Source organism: Vulpes lagopus, chromosome 2 (genome assembly GCF_018345385.1).
Source record: "Vulpes lagopus strain Blue_001 chromosome 2, ASM1834538v1, whole genome shotgun sequence".
In the NCBI taxonomy this organism is placed as follows: Eukaryota; Metazoa; Chordata; class Mammalia; order Carnivora; family Canidae; genus Vulpes; species Vulpes lagopus.
Window position 1 is genome coordinate 3205235 of NC_054825.1, and position 17966 is coordinate 3223200.

Consider the following 17966-nt stretch of genomic DNA (forward strand, 5'->3'; position numbering starts at 1 on the left):
AGACAAATCAGATGGGACATTTCTCCCCATGAAGAGTGGACATATCAAGACATTTGTCTAAAACAAAAGGATTGTTGGGGATTTTGAGACTGACCCCTGTTCTGCTCCTACAGACTCTTTGTTACCCCTTGTTGAGCACCTGTTTTGTGCCAGAAGCTTCACATACCTTATCTCAGCAAGAAGATGCAGGCTTGAGGCAGTTCAGTGGTGTCCATTTTATTGTGCTGGAGGCTGGTGTGGCAGAGTGGCTTTTAAGCTGGGGCCATTCCCACTAGGCAAGGGGTTTGTTTGCCCTACTAGGAAGGGAAAATAAGATTGCCTGGAGCCCCTGGAGGAGGTGGGTACAGGGCAAGGACTGTGTGTAGTGGAAAAGCTGGACTGGGAGCTGGGACTAGGATTCAGGACGCGGATGGTGAGTGGGCTGGTAGGGGGTCTTGTACAAGCCTCTGTTTCCCTTGTTTGGTTGGTGTCACCTGTGAACTGGAGGTTTTGTTCTGGGCACTCATCTTAAGGTGCATTTGACTGTGAGAAGCAGAAGCCTTCTCGTGGCGCACTGAGGGGTATCCTGGACGGAGTGTGCCCTGGACCCACAGATTCCCTTTCTCACCTGCTGCTGACAGCTAAGTCATGTATGTCAGTCCCTCCATCTTTCTGGTCTCCATGGAGGGTTGCCCAGTTTAGATAGTTTTACATGTCACCTCCATCCCCTACCCTTGTCAGGATGTAAGGACCTTGGAGGGATCTCTGCTTCTGTTGTCCCTAACTTATGGGGATTCACTGAGACCCCCTTGAGCGCAGGGATTGGGGGACATTACACTGCAGAGTGTAGCGAAGGTTACATTCTGGGGGTGTGGTTTGGGCTCATCCCTCAAGGGCAGATGCGTGCGTACCGCTCCGTAAGTGCAATTTCACCTTCATTATTCTGGGTGTACCAGATGAAGACCAATGCCGAATTGCGTGGTCTAATTTAAAACAGAAACTCTTAGGGTAGCCCAGGCCCCAAGCTGCGTGTATTGAATTCAGATTCCAGGTTCCGGTGTGTTCATCGGGCTGGGTGGGCACTGGATGAAAGTTGGGGGTGTTCTCTCTGTTGGGGCCCTCTGTGACCCCGTGTGGGGTGCCAGCCAGGCGGTGCTCCTGCATCCTTGCCCTTTCTGGAGATGCGTGCCCCGTACTGGCTGGGGTCTGTGTTGCTGAGCACCCTCCCGGTCCCTGACTGCCCGGCCGTCTCCCTCCTCCTCTGCAGGGTGAGCTGAGCGCCTTGGAGCCAGCTCTTTGAAAGGCTGGCAGAGGGAGCTGCTCCCCCTCTGAGGATGGTGTGGGTTATAAATTGTGTAACCCTGGAGAAGAGTTCACTTGATCACGGTGTTTTACACTTTTCTCTGCAGAACGTTGGTGACTTAATTAACCTACGTGTAGATGTAGCGGCTGAGAGATACATTTCCCGATGCATCTACATCTCCTTTTCAGTCATCATACACTTAAATTGCAAATTCTTATGAACTGTAACCCAGTGTCTTATGGCTCTTGATTCTACATTTCCCTGTAGATCTTCCATCTTCAAATGTGTCAAAGTTAGAGTGCGTGGCTGTTAGAAAAAGGTATAGCTATATTAAACCACCCGAAAGAACCTCCATTGAAATAATGAATATGGCTTAATACCCCTAATGATGGGCAATTGCAAGTTTGGTTTCAGAGCCTATTGTTTACCCAAAACCACTGTGCCCAGGTATTGCAGAACGAGTCCAAGGGACCGTCTGGTCGGGGGGGGGGGTGTAGACTTATCATCAATACACTCATGAGTTCTTTCTCGAACAAGGGGAGGTTATTTCACATGCTTCCTTATGTGCCCTACCTTATAAAATCCTTGCTTCCCTCCCCATGAACTTATTCTTTCCCTCTCCACCTTCAGGAGACCCTCTACTAATGATTTTAGAAAAGATTATCTTAGGACTTGACGTTTTTTACATTTAGAAATAATTTGATAGAGAATCACTGAATTATGATCAAAACTCGTAGTGATTAATTTGTGTGTGACTGTTTTCCCTTAAGGGAGTTAAGAAGACATTTTCAAGTCCTATCCTTCCCCCCCCCCCAAAAAAAAACCCCACAATTCATTCTTTTGAGCTCAAAAAGTTGTATCATAAGCACATTTTTTATGGCCCAAAATTGGGGTTTACAAAGAGAAAATGACAAGCCTGTAATTGGCATACTTGGTATGAAAGTTTGCTTGCATAGAAGAGATTCATGTTTGTAATTTCATTTTAGGAAAACATTCTAAGCATCCGGAGAAACCGCAGGAGGGCAAGGACTGTGGGAACTCTCTTTCCAGAACCACCTGGTTTCAGATTCACCCATAAAAATGGAACCACATGGAGTTTTATTCCAGCATTCTGGGGTCCATGGACGTTTTCACCCAACTGGAGATGAAATTTGAAGTGCAAACATTTGGCAGCTGACATTTTCTGAATATATTCACCATTGTATTGTACTTTCCTCTTCTTTCTTTCTTTTTTTCTTCTTTCTTTTCTCTTCTTTCTTTTCTTTTCTTTTTTTTCTTTCTTTTCTTTCTTTCTTTTTTTTGTTTTTTGGATATCCCCCCGGAGTTCCTAATTAGGCCTGTGTCTGCGTGGCTTCTATGTGTTCATGTGTGCTAGATGTCATTGGGGGCTTAGCCACAGCCTGATCATGTCTCCATACAAAGAAGACAGCGACATATGATTGACCACATCTTCAGTCTCTACGGGAGCACGGCGCATCCGACCTGGCTGCTTTGTCTGTAGTCTCCTCATTCCTCCTCTGTCTCTGTCTCTCTGTCTCTCCCCTACCTCCCTTTCTCTCTCTCTCTCCCTCTCCCTCTCTCCTCCTTCCACCCCTCTCTCTCCCTTTCTCCCTCCTTCTCCCCCCGACCCCCAGGATGCCACCACAAAATGTCTTTCCTACACTGAACTTGTTCTCTGTTGGACGAGGACAGGTGCAGAGATCTTTGCACTGATTGTAGGAAAATTCTCTTTGGGCCCCGCTGTGTCTTGTATACAACAGGGAAGGTGTAAAATGAGAGGTGGGCTTATTTCTGTGCACGTGTGTGTAAGCGAGTGCCTTTCCGTCTGTCATTCTGTCTGCCTGGCTGTCTCCTTTTGTCTTTCTGAACAAATGGGATCTCTGTACGTACCGCTCTGCAGCCTTGCTCTCGCCTCCCTGGACAGAACCCATCATGCCCGTGTCCCCGCCAGCGGCCCCGAGCGCCCTGCTCGCCCAGGGACTCCGCTCCTCCCCGCCCTCCTGCTGGGCGCCCCCGTGATTTCCAGCCTGGCTTCTGTGAGGCGGCGCCGTGGGCATCCGTGCTCGTTATCTGGGTGCACTTGCGAGGTCACTTCTGTGGGTGCGTCCGTGCACACAGGGTAGAGACGCAGAGAGGCTGCGAAACAATGGCCTTGAAGGGTTTAAAGTGGGAGCCGATGACCTGCCGTGCACCTTTAAGGAGACAGACTTTTGTTGACTTAGGCCCTCTTGGATCACCTCACGTACCCCTCCCTGCGGTCCCACGTAGGCCAGTATTGTTTGCTTTCTATGGACAGTGAGGCTGAGACTCGGGAGCTTGTCTCAGGGGCCCCACCTTTTCGGGTCCCGTCCTGAGCTCTTTCTCCCCAGAGCCCCGTCTTTGCGGGTGGCTGTGTGTGTTTAAGCGACATTCTGGGCTCAATTGCCAACCACGGCCATCTGCGCTCCCCTGACAACCGTAATGTCCTTATCAGCGTCTCCCCAGAAATCTTCACCCCTGGGAAGATCCTATGATCCAGGAAGATCCCCGAGCTCCTTTCTAACAGCCGAACCACATTCAGCCATCGTTCTGTCTCCTGCTTACATCCTTGGTGACTTGGATTGATCTTAACGACACGTGCACGTGGAGGCGTGTCCTGTCTGTGACCTCCTGGGAGCAAGGGTCCCAGGCCCCAGGTCCTCTGTGCTCAGCCAGGTGCAGCCTGCACACGGCAGCATTTTCCTGGGGGGAGAGGCCCTTGTCTCTCTGGCTGAGGCCTGACATCCTGGTGACTCGGTGAGTGAAGCAGCAGGAGCTTCGGGTTCAGAGAGGGTGGATGGCTTGGATGAGAGGACAGGGGGCCCCATTGGGCCTTTGGGCCTGGCACCAGACATGCCCTAGTGGAGGAGAGGAGGTCACGCTGGCACCTGGGTGGTTGGTGGAGGGATGGGCCTGTCTGGGCATCTCCCTCTAGCGCGGCCGTGGCCACACCTTTAAGGTCAGCCTGGGCTTAGGAGGGTTCCAAAGTCGGGAAACTTGCTGCCCCTGGCCCGCCTGACTGGCTCTGCCATCCTTATATTCCTTCTGGAATTCCTGCAGCAGAAACGATTCCTTCAATGCATTTATCGTTAAAGGTGGCATTGAGGACAATGACAAGATTGACAAGATGCTCCAGGTATGAGACACTCGGGGTGGCCCGGCGGCAAGGAGATGGAGGAGGTGTCCTCTGTCCTAACAGCTGGCGTCCCTGGGGCCCCACGGCCCCTCTGGGGAGGACCAGCTCTCCTCGGCCTGCGCCCCATAGAGCAGCCCGACGACCTGAGGGGGAGGCTGTCCCCACCTGACCCGGAGCCCTGCCTGGCCAGAGGCTTGCTTGGGTGGCCGGCCCATCGGCGCTGCCCTGGAGACGACATCGCTTGCCTGGCCCAGTCCTGGCCCGTGTGGCAGGGCGGGCACACTCATGAAGAACAAACTGTATGGGGAGGCAAACCCAGGACCAGGGGTGTGTGGACGCGGCCGGTGCTGACCGGAGCCCCTTCCGGGGAGAACGCTGGGAGCGCGGCTCTGCCGTCAGCCGCAGGAGCACCCATCTGATGCCACAGGCTGAAGGAAATTCAGTTCCATTCACTTCACTATTTTTTTTTTAAGATTTTATTTATTTGAGAGAGAGAGAGTGAGAGAGCGAGCACAGAGGCAGAGGGAGGGGGAGATGCAGACTCCCCACCGGGCAGGGAGCCCATGCGGGGCTCGATCCTGGGACCCTGTGATCATGACCCAAGCTAAAGGCAGACGCTTTGCCCACTGGGCACCCCCGGCGCCCCTCATTTTACTAATACCTATCGGTGCCCGCTGTGGGTGAGGCCGGGGCTGTGCAGGTCAGTAAGGCAAGGGAGGCGGTTCTGCAGGACAATGAGCCACCACCCAGGTGGGGGTCAGGTGGGCGTGCAGGGGGTGTGTGGGGGGAGCACCGGGAGCTTCGGGAGGGTGGTGGGGGGAGGCTCGAATCAGCCTGGAAGGTGGGCAGTCTCCCGGGCAGGTGATCTGGCCATGCACCGGCTTGTCAAGGTTCCACAGGAGACAACCCACCTCTCCCAACGATCAAGGCCCGACAGGACGCGCTGTAGCAGCTCCGCTGGGTCCCACAGCTTAGGGCAGCAGCCAACAGCGTCTGGCCCACACCGACGAGCTGGGTGGCGCCGGGCCCGAGGTGAACGTGCAGAGCAAAGCAGAAAATAAAAGTAAATTCACATGCACCCATAGGTGCCCCGCGCACGTGCCGCAGCCCACCTGCGAGGGTGCCAGGCCTGGGTCTGGAGGAGGGAAGCACCTGGAGGAGGGAAGCTGCTCGAACGCTTGGAATCCAGCCTCCCGAACACCAGTAGCTAAGGAAGGCGTGACACGGCGCTTCTCAAGGGTCTCCGTCGGAGGCACGTTGCTAACGTTGAGGTTTGCTTCAGGGAGCGGAGCTGGGGTTTCAGCGGCGGGGGCACAGCTAACCTCTCTCTTCCTTTTTGTCCAGATTCATTGTAACCGAGCGCACGTATGTTTGCCTCTTGTCCTTAAAAAGCCATTACATTAATTTTTTTTTTTTTTTTTTGCTTTTGTACTGTCGTTTCAAAGAATCAAACAATTTTTAATAATCAGTGTTCGGAGCTCAAGATATCGGTTGAATTTTTCACAGGCAAAGGCAAGTTTCAACCTTTAATATCCACCAAACTTCAATTAATTTATTTCCTCTTTAAGGACCTAAAGGCGATCTGAATCATTTTTACTGTCATGTAACATCCCCAAACAATATTTTATGAGGCTGAGTTTAGTTAGTGGTTAATAGATTCAGGCTTAGTTAAGGCTTGCACATGGGCAGCTCCTTGTTGCAGAAATGTCTGTTTATTATCAGTTTAATGCGGATGAAACTACTTATTCACTCTTCAGAAACCCTTTATGACTCCTAATTAAAGTCTTTGTCTGAACACAAAATAATTAATACATAAAATGAAGCCACGGGGAAAGAGGCAACTTGGTTGTGTGTTGAGCAGTATTTAATCATTAGAGTAACATAGTGTTGCTTCATGTTTATTTAACACTTTGACTAGTCCTTCTTGGAGGTAAGGAAGGAGTCTGATGGGACGCCGCAACAGTAAATCGTGTGTTCTGAAAATCACTGGATCTGAAACAGTAGTGTCATTTTAAGCCTAAATAGTTTGGTGGTGCTCCGGCCTATAAAACTGACCTCTTAGAACAACATCAGCTGTTTACACTGAAAGGCGAGTAAAGGAAATAAAAACAAGACATAAAATACAGCGCTGCCAGGACGCCATTTACTCTGGTTTGGCTTCGGCTTGAAATCTGATGCCCCTGACGGGCACGGGAGGGATCGAGTGCCACCCAAGGGGGGTCGGCGTGGGCACCCCGCCGATCACCGGCGCCCCGTCGGCCCGGGAAGCTTCGGGAAGCCCTGCCGCCTGGCCCGCGGGCTGGAGAGCCCCGGCCCCCCACGTGGAGACGGGGCCACGTGAAATGAGATCTCGCTGGCGGGCTAGGAGGGCACAGTGGAAAGTCACAGCAGGTTCTTTTTTACAGGAACCGTAAATAAAGGTGACTGGCTGGCCCGAGGGATTGGTCACGGGACGGCGAGTTCTCACCTCCGGGTCACCGGCTCCGACACACACGGCGAGGCGTCAAGTCCTTAAGTGTGGGGAGGGGGAGTGTGAGATGAGCGGCACGCGGGCCAGCGCCCCGGCCGGGCTGCGCTGCGGGGTCCCCGAGAGAGGCCCGGTCCTGGCAGGTGGCCCCCGGCTCGGACGGGCTCTGGGCAGGGCGCGAGGAGGGGGAGCGAGGACGGAGGCCAGGAGGTCGGACGCCCGCGCCTTGCTTCGGCTCTTCTGGAACACCTGTGTACCTCACTTGCTCAAGGAGCGGGCTGTTCCGGATTGTTCCGGAGGCCCGGGGACGCCGTGGCCTGGCCTTTCCTCTGGAGCCTCGGCTCAGAGCACGTGACCCGTTCCTCACATTGTCCTCGTGCTCCCCGCGGCCTTGCAGAGCTGAGGGTGAGTCCCACCACGCGTCCCTCCACTCCTCATGTTGTATGTTCATTTTAGAGACCTCGGCACCTACGGAAAAGCTTAAACTGTGACACAGAAGATGTCAGCTGTGGCCCCACCCCTGGTCACAGCGCTGTCAGCACTTGGGTGCCTCGGTCTGGCCTCCGGCTACATGTTTTCTCATACAGTCGTGCATCTGCCACACGAGCTGTCTTATCCTTGTGAGCCCAGGCTCCTGCGGCCTTTAGTGGAGTGTGTGTGCCGTCATCCCGAAACCAGTCCCCTGCCGTTGGACACTTAGGTGTTTCCAATTTCTTGCCCTCCACAAGTCCCCAGCTATCTTTGACTTACCAAGCTGGGCAACTTCTGATCCCCCCGGGTTCCCCTGGGGAGCCCATCCGTGGCCTGGCTCTAGCTCCCTCTACTCCCCAGCTGCTCTTGCCCGTCATGGACCCCGGGGCCCCCCACCCACACCTCCCATTCAGCAAGCATTTCTTCACGCTTACCAGAAGCAGGTCACCTGCTGAGCATGTGGAGGATGGAGTGAGGGGCACCCCGTACCCAGGGCAGCTCCCAGTACAGGGAAGGAGGAGGGAGATGAGACCCACATCTACCATCCAAGGTAGTAGCTGCCATAACAGAGAAGCAAGTCTTGTGCTGTTGGCTACAGAAGAGGCTACTTGGATTTTGAGATTGAGTGGGAAGGTGTTTTGGGCTGGGGGGGGGGTAGTTCAAATGAATTTTGAAGAATGGTTGCGGGTCAAGGAGGCATGAAGGCAGGAGGAAGGGGTATGAGCTCGGGAGAGCTCAGCAGGTGAGCTCAAAGGCTGGAAGATACAGGCTCGTTGGGCTTGTCGTCTGCCTGAGAACACAAATGGCACTGGGTCCTACGTACAGAGGATCGTCGTTGCCACAGTGAGGAGGGAAGAGCGCTGAAGAGGTGGAGGGCATGAAGGAGCTTGCTGGCCGGAAAGGTACAGAAAAGGAGACAATATTTTGATTCGCAAACATATACTTTGTCTCATCCTTCCCACATCTTGTGAACACAAAGTCATGTTGTGCGTTTCTTTAGATGCCATCAGAGTCTTTCTTCATTGTTTCAAATTTACCACCTCTGGGGCCAGAGCTCATCCCGGAGGTCCCGGCCTTCGGCGAGGCCCGGCAGAGGCTGTGTAGTCTGTCCCCCTGCCTCCTCTGAACATGGCTGAGATAGTCCCTTGTTCCCAAAGTCAAGGTTCAAGGCTTTTGCATGGGTCCTAAGTGCATCTTTTTCTAGTGAGGGGGGCTCTCTCTCAGCATGGACCCTGTCTGCCTCCCTCAAGTCCCCAGCTTTGCAAGGACAGCTGGAAATCCAAGGTTCTGATTCTGCTATGAAGGCAGCCTAAAGGGGCCTGTTTTAGCATTTATTAAACCTCTGATGAACAGGCCACTGTAAGTCTAATTATTAATCTTTGGGAAACTTGACCCTTCAATTAACTAAGTAATAATTGCATTGTGGACCATCAAAAACCCTGCATTATTAATGAGCACTTAAGGTCAATATTCGTCTGCTTCACTTTATTGTCTGTGATATTTATCACTTGTAATATGACTTCCTGGTTAATTATACAGAATCATGCAGCATTCACTTTTGATTAATGTGGAAAGTTCATACAGACTTTGTTAAAAAAACATTTATTATGTGTGATGTATTATAATAAACCTATTTTTTTTCTCTGAGCTTTGTCCTATGTACATATGTTTTCAATATTTAGAAAATTTTCCTGTGTGGAGGAACTTCCTATACATGAAATTGAGAAAATTTAATAAATCATGTTAGCCACCTGCACCATGTGTGTTTTTTATTGTGATACGATCTTCTTGTGGGAAGGTTGGGGTCATAACTTATGCAAGATGATAAACGCATTTTAACTTGAAGGAAGTGCTGTGAAATCTTATTCCAGGCGTCCCTTCATTGCACAGGGGACCACGAGGGGTAGTGGAAGGAGTATGTTCCTGGCGTCGCAAGACTCAGGCCGTAATTAGCTGTGTGACCTTGGGCAACTTTCTCTGCATCTCGTCATCTCATAAATTAATCTGTGTTCATTGATTAATACCTCCCCAGCCTCCCTCACGGAGTGAGTTGGAGGATCAAAGACTCCAGCCATGTGAGCAGGCTTTTGTGCTGTGAGATGTGCCACCCTGGGTTGTCCTGCTTGTTTGGGTCGAATGCCGTCTGATTCCTCTTTGCGGCGTGGCATTATCGCGTGTCATTTCTGGGCAGATGTTTCCGATTGAGAGCGGCCACCTTGGTCGTGAGCGCTTTGTAGCATAAACAGGCTTCTAGGAAGGGGACAGGGAGCCAGGCCGGTGGGTGTGATGGGCTGAATTGTGCCCCCTAAATTCACATGTTGAAGTGCTGCTAGCACCTCAGGGTGTGACTGCATTTGGACAGAGGGCCTTTAAAGTAGTAATTAAGGTAAAATGAGGTTATGTGGATGGGCCCAATCTGGTACAACACATCCAGTATGGTTGGTGTCCTTTAGAAGAAGAGGAGATGAGGGCACAGAGGCGCAGCCACATCTGGGGACATGGAGCAGGTGGCCGTCTACACGCCAAGGAGAGAGGCCTCAGGAGAAACCAACCTTGAGTAACACTGTGTTGGCAGCTCTAGAAGACTACAGATGTGTCAGTGGACAGCTGGCCGAGGAACGAGGTGGCCACTCACTCTGGGGTCTGGACACAGTATTGCCTTGTTCAGCTTTCTTGGCACAGGAGGAGGGTCAACAGAGAGCTGGAAGGAGTGGCCAGGTCCGAGCACGTGACACTTTCTGGACCTGCTGGTGGGGAGGGGCAGAGAATGTGGCCTCAAGGGGTGTCCTAAGCCTCCCGTGAGTGCCGGGTGGGCCTGGGAGGGGTAGGGGCAATACTGCTTCCCAGCCCCCTCACTGGGCAAAGGGCCAAGACGTCTTGCTGTTGCTCCCCCAAAACTAATCACGAAGGAATCCAAAACTTCTGCTCCCGCTTGAGACCCTGTTGAAAGGAAGGTGGATTTGCACAGTGTGGCTGGGCCCTGGGTCAGACTGGCCATCGTGGGTGAGGCCAGAGACTGCGTCTGGGGCAAGTACAGTCTAGGAGTTTGAAACTTCCCCCACTTTGTGCTGACGGCGGAGGGGAGAGCTCTATCAACACTGAGGACGGGCTGGGTTTCACATGGCTGCCCATCCCCGCAGAGTGCCCGTCTTCCTGCCGGGTCCAGGCAGCCCAGAAAAGGGATTCGTGGGAAACTCTTGCAGGCAATGAAAGCAAAGGCGGACTTCCAAACTCTGGTGTGCCATAGCAGAATGGCACAATAACGGATGACCGCAGCCACGGTCCAAGGGCACGTTACAAGGAAACGTCCCGTCGGCAGCCTGACTGACGCTGTCCCTTGTCTTGTGTGACGATGGATGCAAAACGGCCGGATGAGTCTCCCCATGTTTGCAAAGGGGATTCCATTCTCACACCAGAGGGAGATGGATGTGAACATTGAAAAACACACAATTTTCAGGACTCCTGTGTCAGAAGGAACATTCCAGAGCTTAATTGCTTCACATGCCTGGGGACTGAAAGGCCCAAGAGGTGACCTGCTCTCCTCACTCATCCGAATGTAGGAGGGTGACTTTATAAGGACATACGAGGAGACCCTCCAGTCGCCGGGAGAAGCAGGCAATGTGGTTTTCGATAATGGTCAGATGACTTCCCACTACTGGGCGCCAGTACAGGTGAACGGCAGGGGGTTTGGATGTTTGAACCCACGGGCCTGGGTAGCTCTGTCAGCATCCACTCTCGTGCAGTGGTTGTGGGATCAGAGGAAAAAGAATCATGTTCCAGTAGAAGAACTGGCCATGGAAATCGCTGAACAAAAGAGAAACGTCAGTGCGATGTACTCTGAGAGTGGACCCAAGCATGTTAAGGCTGGGGGCGTGTGGGAGATGCCTGGCGCATCTGAGCCTGGAAGGGTCATCTTCAGACAGAAGAGCCTTATTCCTTGTCCTTTGTCAAGTTTTCTTGGGCCAGGAGGTGGGGGTCGTGGGCAGTTACTCCGAGGAGCGAAGCCTCACCTGCACCCACCCTGCGGCCCGGCCTGTCTGGCTTCCTGCCTTCCCTTGGGCTGGGGTCCAGTCGCCTCACAAATGATGCTCCACCTCTCTCCTGGGCGGCAGCTCAGGCCCAAAGGCCACTCACTAATTTCCCGAGCCACCTTAGATATGAAATATTCTCTTATTTAAAACACTTTTTGATAAATTATCTGTCAACAGTAGATGAAGTTAACATTTCTTTTGATCAATAAAACAAATATTGAGGTTATGAGCTAAATGCTGTCTAAATTTCTAAAGACTGTCGCGTACTTGGGCTTTCATTCAATTCTAGCCCATCTGCTTTAACAAATTTTGCAGAGCTATTATAATTTTCATTCATAATATATGATGGGTTTGTACGAATATCTTCCATGTGTGAAACCTATTTAATGTTAACATTTTCAAATTGGAGTTGGCTATAAATAATGCACCAAGAGATGTGAAATGGGACAAATTATTTCTTTGTGTTGTACCTGTCAGGGCAACGGTTACATTTTTAGTATTTGTGAATAGTTTTACACAACTTGGACCCAGATTTCTTCCATCCAAGGGAGAAGGCTCTTTGTCCCACTTTATGTAAATTAAAAACCTTTAGCCAATTTGTGGCCAAAAAAATAAATAGTGTAAAAGAGCTTGCAGACAACATTTATTTTGTATGTACATTAATGGGCACTTCCATTTTTCCTGGAGGCCAGAATCCACTTTGAAATTCATGTTTGATAAATTCCCTGGCTTTCTGAGTAATTTAACTGTCTATAGGGCTGCTGATCCTCCGAGTGTATGACTGAACCGTAGGGACTTGTGTACCATTTCTGCATATCCAAGTTCAAATATATGCTCAAGATTGGTTTAAATTTTAAGTTGTTGATCTTATTTCTGATAGATTTGTTAGCTTATCCTCCATTTCATTTCTAAAACCTGCTCCTAATCCTCAAATACTCTCTTCTTAAACACATCTTTGCTAAATTCATTGATTGTGTTAGTAAAATGTATATTGAACGGTCGCTCTGCAAGTGTGCTGTAACGTGAATATTGCTAGTGCCTTCACGCAAAGACCAGAAGAAGTTTGATAACCTGGCTGTCAATTATCACCTGCCTTTTAATTTGTTCTTATTCTCGGATAGACTATGAGTTTCCAAGTCGATTACAGAATTTCCTTGAATTTTTCGCCAGTTCTAATAGATTTTTACTGATCTTTGTGCTGCTGGTGGTGCCATATAAAATGCAAGCCTACCTGAAATTTTTTGTCTTTATCATTCTTGACATTTTGTTGATACAACAAATGTTTTTTTTTTTTTTTCAAATAAAGCCCTAAACTCATTCTTGCTGATAAAAGTCAGCAACTGACTTTCTCTGCTTTGTCTACTTTAAAGGACATTTTTAGCGTTAAGTAAGTGAATTCCGTAAACACTGAATTTGAACAGTTTGTCATATTTATAAACCGTTTTCTCCTCTCTAAGCGTCTCTAAGCACTTTAATAAATATATGTGTTTTGAAGCTGTGACCCTCTGCAATCACCTTGGACTATGACTCACGCTTGGCCGATGAAGAGACTCTGGGTCGGATGGTCAATGAGGGGAGGGAGTATCTAGGGTAGAGCTGGTTCTAGAACCAGGCACATTGCACCCCATTGCAGACCCTGCAGAATGATGTTTGTTTCTCCCCAAACTGGGCTGCTTTCTCGGGTCGTCTTTCTGAAAGCAGCTCTTCTGAGGAAATATATTTTCATCCGAATCACAGGATATCACATGTACTCGTGCTCCTTCCTCCTCGCCCTCATCCGTCGGGGCTTCCCATCCAGGCCGAGCATAGGTGCGCCATGAGACCCTTTCTCTGCTTCTTTACGGCTCATTTCTTCTCATAAGTCAGCTTGGAATTTTGAGGCCTTTACCTCTTTCTATTTTTCTTCTCCATGAGGAAATTAGTCTAAAGGAAAAAAAAAAAATCCTTCTGTGTGGCCTGTTCAGCAAGACTTAGGAACTTCCTCTCCTTAGTTTTCAGGCCCAACCTGACCAGCAGCGCCAGAATTCAAATTTACAGTCTCTGGGGCAACATTTTAATAGAGTTTTTGCTGGTGTTAAAGCTTAACTCTGGTGTTATATTCATACTCTACCATGGAGGTTTAACCACCCAATTTTATTAGCAGCAAAATAAAAGTATCAGGAAAATGAAATCACGGTGTTTGTGTCATGGGAGGGAGCAGCCTTGCCCCCTTCTCCCACTGGTAATTTATATCTTCCTGGATCATGGTGCACATAAACTTGGAGAGTGGGAAAAAAAGAAGCCATCTGAGAACATTTCTGACTTAAATGAATTATGTGTAGGAAAAGAATACCCAGTCCATATTATCTTTGCCTTTTAAGGAAAGAAAGCTTTGATAGCAGGAGTATTTGATACAGTTATGCACCCTGGACAAAGATTACTTTAGAGGCTGAATTAATAGATCTGGAACATGGAAATGAGAATAATGAATCTACCTCGTTCGAAAATTTTTTTCAAATAATTTCTATTCTAAGCTTTTGGGCCTTCAGAAGAGTTTGGGTCCTGAGCTCTCTGCTATTTTAGTGTAGCTTTGCGACAACGATCCCCTCTGCTTTATAGACTACGGGTTGACCAAGGATGTTGGTATCACCTACACGGTTTACACTTTCGTGCTGTTGGATTCAAAAGGAAACTGCATCTATGGCTCTTCAGAGGTGCTGAATGGGGTCAGTCCAGTGGGCGAAGATTGGCCGGGGCATAATTCCTCATTTTAAATGGAGAGCCCTGGACTCATGCTCAGAGGGGGGCTGCCCTGGCTCTGTCACTAACTTGCTCAAGTTGCTTAGAGCTTGGTGACATTTTCCTTTGTCTATGATGTGGGGATAACGATACCTGTGTCCTAGTTCTGTAGGGAGGAGCTGATGTGATAATAGGAGAAAGCGTTTCAAAAAGAATGAAGTGCCCTATAGTGCCTGGCCACTAGGAATGGCATGTCACTGGGTATTTTCACCTGTTCCCAGGCTTCCTCCCTTGGGTTGGAAGAAAGATTGGAAGAACTAACATTTGCCTCCACTAGGTCTGCCAGATAAAATATCAAGCACCCAGTTCAATTTGTTTTTCAGATAAACAACGAATAAATTTTTTTTTGGTATAAGTATGTCCTACATATTTTGTGGGATATACTTATACTAAAAATATTTGTCGTTGATCTGAGTTTCAGATTTAATTGGGAATCCTGTATTTTCAGTGGGTAAGTCTGGCAACCCTAGCCTTCTTGCCTTTGCTCCAGAAGGGCTTCTCTCTCTTTCTAGGTGTCCCAGTGGGATACAAGAACCCAACCATTGGCTATGACACAGGATGGGGTGACAGCTGAAGTCGGAGCCAGATGTTCAGCTATGGCTAGGGATCTACCTTAGCACACGATTTTCTACCTGGGTGTCCAGCAAGTCACTTGACCCTGCTGTGTGTCAGTTTTAGTGTCAGGATGGACATCAGGCGCTCACTCTGCAGGGTTGCAGGGAGGGCCCAAGAAGCTAATGGAAATTTTGGAGAAGCGTAAAGCATCTAGCGCAGCAGGACCTCTGTGTGCCTCGCTCAGGGACGCACAGCAGTCTGCGGGACCTCTGTGGTCGGAACGGGCGGCCAGGTGCAGCAATACGATACATCTTTTCCAATAAAAAATACTGATACGACCTATTTTCCCCCCAATTTGAGATCTCCGCGTCTTACATGGGCTTCACATACACGATCAGAAAATTGTTTTTATTTGCTTTGTCCGTTGCCTGCAGGAGCTGGGTTTCCGGTTCCATTTTGGGGGCCACCGAGGCACCGGGCCTCACAAGCCTGCCCAGAGGAGCACATGGTTTGTGGCCCTCGCACCTCGAAAAGCCAGTGGGAGCTACCTGCACCCCCCCACCCCGCCGGCTGTCACGGGGTCTTATTCCTGCACCTAAGCAACGAAGCATCGTCACTTCTAGAAGACGGAGGCAAGGGGCCTGCGGGCCGGAGAGCTCTGCTCTGGTGTGTGTTCCCTGCAGCCAAGGGAAGGCTGACTGGGCCGGAGCCAAGCCGGCAAGAGGGTGACAGGCGGCCATAGGGCTGCCCCGGGCAGCTGAGGCCTGAGGCCTGAGGCCAGGCTGGGGCGCCTGGTGCTTCCCACCTGTGGGTTCTGCTCCGGGGGCCTGGGGGTGGCCCAACTCTGCCCTGGGCACTCCCCCCCCCCCCACAGGTGGCCCTACCACGTGACATGGCTCCAGTCTTTTCCTGGCTCCTTCAAGAGCCAGACCCAACTTTCACAATTCCTTTCTTTTCCTCTCCACGAAGCCTTGTGTTTTCTCAGCCATTCTGGGCACTTCCCTTTCATTTCCTGGGAAAGGAAAGCTCAATCTGCCTTCTCCCGGCCGCGGTAATCCTCCTTCACAACCGCCCCGTCAGATCCATCTGGTCCAGGCACCTTGTTGACTTTCTTATTGGCTCTTCCTCTCAGCTGCGTTTGGCCTTGGATGCTTTTGAGATTCCTTCTGCTCTGGTGGAGCTATTTGGACGTTTCCCCTGGGTCCTCTGGAGCGTCTGCTGTCTTTTTCCTTTCTCCACTCTCCTTCCCGCACTCTCTTTGTTTTCCATTGTTCCAGCAGGCTTTCCTGGGTAGAAAACCATTTTTCCTTTTCGGTTTAATTTTGCTTTATGCTCACAAAAGAGTGCAGTTTCACTGTTCCCCGCCCCCCGTGATTGATGGAAAAGAATATTGGACCAATTGATTGAGATAAGAAATTAGTACTTCGCCATAGGGAAGCCAAATTAGCCATCAGAAGTGGGTGCATAGAGTATTTTAAGAGTTTCCTGATTAATTCTCGTGATGTGAGACCTTTTGACACGAAGTTTTATGTGCTGCGATGTTGGAGGGGGGAAGAAGTGGTAACGGGTTATTATGGATTTTACTTTTACCTTTAGTTGATTTATTGGCCTCCTCTCCTGTGATATGAAATAAGGCCCTGCAGATCTAAGGGTGTCTCCTTTTGGAGAGAACACTCCCATGTGTGTATTTTCTAGAACGCGGGCTCAGAATTTCAGTGACGAAAGCCAAAAAAGACACAGAATAGAATTTTAGTCAAAATGCCTACAGTCGTGGGGGGAAAAAAAAGGCAAAAATTGGCCCTTCCGACTCAGATAGGTGTCACTCAGCACCTAAAAGTGACAGCTAATCAATTCTTTTATCACCCATGCAGAAGGAGAAAATCCTAATTTAACAGAGTGTTGATAGCAGATAATTATTAACAAGAAACATTTTTGACAGTGACTCATTTGTTCTTATTTGAAAAACATAAAAACATGCTCTGTTTCTTAAAACCTGTTGTCACCTTCATGGGCTCCTTACTGCATCACTTAGGAAGGAGGTTTATTACAATCTACAATCTAACCTAAATCATTACGGCAGCAGTTCCTTACTTTTCTGTTACAAAACCCGGCAATCTCGGTTGGGGCGTGTTGCACATTTCCTTGGCTATCCTCTTGAATGCATTCTCTAAAAATAAGGGCTTTGTAAGTAGAAAGCATTTGCTGATGGAACTCAATTTTACGTATGTGAGTTTGAATAGACAAACAGATGTATCGAATTCATAGTTCCAGCTAATAGGGAAGTATTATGGTGCCAGCACCGTGCTTTTATCTCAAAGAAGTTGGAGAACTCCACTTTTTTCAGTTAGTGGAAGTACATTGAAGTGTTTCACATTAAAAAATATATATACACATATGTATGTGTGTGTGTGTGTGTGTGTGTGCATGTGTTTAGTTGAGATCGGTTTACAAATGCTTTGCATGAAATATCACCACACATTATAGTTGAGGGCAAAAGTATATTAAATATTTATTATTAATATTATTATTAAAGTATTAAAGTATTATTAAAGTATATTAATACATTAATATATTTCTTGGTAATTGGAGAAAAAAAAAGCTCTATTAGCCCCTCTGACTGGGGCTATTTTGGGTGGTTATGAAAAAGTTGGGGTCCTGTTTTCCATTTTCCCTTTGTGACAGAAGGTTTGGCAAATACACATACGGCGCATTTTCACTAACCCGTTAATGAAGTTTGAATTTGGATGAATCGCCCAGAAGCATATTAGACTCATTGTCCACCCCTTTGATTCGTAAATGCTCTCATAGCTTTTTATCTCTTCTGCTTCCAGGCTAAAAGCAACCCACACTGTGAAGGATGCGCCGTGTGATGCGTCCTCGTCTTCCTGCCCTCACCCCGCGTCCTGGGAGCAGGGGGACGGGGAGCAGTCCGGCCTGTCCCGAGGCAGTGCTCTGCAGATACAGAGGTGCCAGTTTTTCCAGACAAGAACATACATTCTCCTGGACAAGGGGGGGCCTGAGACAGCGCATTGTTTTGCAGCTCTTTCTTTTCCTTTTTTTCTTTTTGATGATTTTATTTATCCATGAGAGACACACACACACAGAGAGAGGCAGAGACACAGGCAGAGGGAGAAGCAGGCTCCATGCAGGGAGCCCGACGTGGGACTCGATCCCGGGTCTCCAGGATCACGCCCTGGGCCAAAGGCGGCGCTAAACAGCTGAGCCACC